Below are 2,771 nucleotides of genomic sequence, written 5' to 3' on the forward strand. Positions count from 1 at the left end.
CATCTTCTATTGTGTTGTTTAATCCCCTCTCTTGTACTTTGTATTTCTCGTTGAGTTCCTCCCTTGTTTTCTTGCTTCTTAGCCTTTGTTTTTTCTGCCATCTCTTTCAGTTTACTCAAGTCAAGATCATCACCATGATTTGCTTTTCCAGGCGACCTTTTCCAAGGAGGTTGCTGTTTTTGGTTTCTGTTGGGTTGGTTGTGCTGGTGGTGTTCGAATTCCCATCATTCTGCTACTACTCTTGCTCCTGCATATGTCAAGTTATTTGTTTCTGTGATACTGGTGGTCTGTATTATGCCCATTATTTCATTGACCTCACTTGTTTTCTCCTTCCCTTAATTTCTTGGTGTTGTAGGCTTTCATGGAGGGGATCTTTGTTCTCTCTGTATCTGGCTCCATCCATTGTCTAATCTTTTTCTACCCATTCCGTCCTCTCTGTTACTTCGTCGGTGTTTCTTCGTGTGTCGTTGTTTGATATCTCATCCTCCCTGTCGTCTTCTGTGGCATCGTCTCTCAGTTCGTCTTCGTGTAATTCGTTGTCGTGTGACATTTCCCTTTCCAGTTCTTCTCTTTCTGTTGGGGAGAGCCAGTTCTTTTTCTTTATGTTCCTTACTTGGTCTGCCAGCCTCTGCTCTGTTTGGGGGGTGTTATTCCTCTCATTCCAGATGTTGACCAATCTTCTTCTATATCCTCTCTCGGCGTCGGGTTGCTTTTGATGTAGCATCTCCATATTTCCTTATTTTCTTCTCTTGTCCATTTCTTCCTTTTTGCCTCTGTAGCTCCAATCTCAGGCTGTTGATTATTGTCGTTTGTGGTGATCAGTTGCTGGATGACGACCTCCAAGTACCTGACCGTCTTCCCCTTCAATTGGGTTGAATACCTGGTTGCCGGACGAAGCTCCTCTGTTGCCAGAGGTTCCATTTACGTCGTTGTCGGTTAATCCTTCATTTCTTTCCATCATTGCTGAGTTTTGCTATTTAACCCATAGCTGGACCCTACCCCATCAGGATAGGTACTCATTTACAGCTGAGTAGACTGAGGAAATTATGGTAAAGATCCTTTCCCAAGGAATCAACGCGAGGGAGAGCGGTCACCCATCCAACGACTGACCAGAGCCAGTGTTGCTTAACTTGACTTAAGTCTATTGACGACCTAACCCACTCCTCCACGGCGCCACATTATTATTATTATTATTATTATTATTATTATTATTATTATTATTATTATTATTATTATTATTATTATTATTATTATTATTCTAAGAGGTCCACAATAATAAAAAATGCTGCGAGTTCGTGTACAATTTAAAAACCCTTTACAAACCACCTTTCGAATCCTTCCCTGGTTTCATCTTCAGTCTAAAAAAAATCCCAACAAAATCATTATTATTATTAATTATTATTATTATTATTATTATTATGATTATTATTATTATTGATTTATATGTCTCTCTCTCCTCTCTAAAACCCCTCCCTCTCCTCTCTCTCTCTCTCTCTCTCTCTCTGCTCTCTTTCTTGAAGCAAGCGAGCTTTCGTCTGGAGCTGCCAGACATCCTCGGGCTGGGAAGCTGAGGGTGGACTGATCTTGAAGCGGTGTCCGTCCTCGTTTACATTTGGAGTTGACAGCAGGGGGTCTGCCCCATACTGACGTCCCGCAGCATAGCGAAACGCCCATCGACGTAACGCGCCGCTAAGGAGGTCTAGGCGGCTGCAGGACTTACAGTATCGAAAACCATCAACGCATGGAAAGTGGCTTGAGACCCGGTTCAAGCCACCAATGAAACGAAGACCTACGCCACCAGCCAATAGTAGATCAGCAGGGGGGTGGGGCGGTTCCACTGCTGTCAACTCCAAATATAAACGAGGACGGACACCGCTTCAAGATCAGTCCACCCTCAGCTTCCCAGCCCGAGGATGTCTGGCAGCTCCAGACGAAAGCTCGCTTGCTTCAAGAATAATAATAATAATAATAATAATAAGCTTTATTCCAATATTTACATTGGCTATTACAATAAATACAAATTACATTGTAGTTTACATTTAAAACTTAGATATTTACATGTGCCTTCATAAATATTTACATCATTATAAAACATAAAAACACAGATTTACTTTATACAACTTTAAGAACAATAAAGAATTTGTGACATATATAGGTACATCATAAAAGTAATTAAAACATTGAAAATTTTGCATATAAAATATGAATCTTTTTATAATAGTACTTGAGGCTCAATATAATTCTACCTTGATAAAATATTTGTTATAAAAAAAAAAATTACAGCATATCTCTCTAAAATATTAAGATTATCTTTAGCATGATTATAACATTTCGATTTCAAAATTACTTATGAAGTACAGGTACTTATAAAACTAGAGTTATGAACATCCATCTTAAATGGAATCTAAAATTCATAAATAGTCTGCTAAAATCGAGTAATAGTGTAAAAGAGCTCAATTTAAAATATATATAAAAGTTTTAAATTTTTACTATAAAATTATTTGGACAATAGATACTTTTTCAAATTCAGTTTAAAAGAGTTAATATTAGTTAATGCTTTTAGTTGGTTTGGCAGTTTGTTCCACACTGATGGACCCCACACAACAAATGCTCTGCTTCCTAGATCAGTGTTGGTTCTTGAAACAAAAAGGTCATCATTAAATCTAGTTTGTCTGTTACGTCTATCTCCAACTCTTATTAGATTAAAAAGCCATGGTGGAATTAGATTATGTAAAATTTTAAAGGTCATGACACATAAATCAAAATCAATC

Source organism: Macrobrachium nipponense, chromosome 31 (genome assembly GCF_015104395.2).
Source record: "Macrobrachium nipponense isolate FS-2020 chromosome 31, ASM1510439v2, whole genome shotgun sequence".
Lineage (NCBI taxonomy): Eukaryota > Metazoa > Arthropoda > Malacostraca > Decapoda > Palaemonidae > Macrobrachium > Macrobrachium nipponense.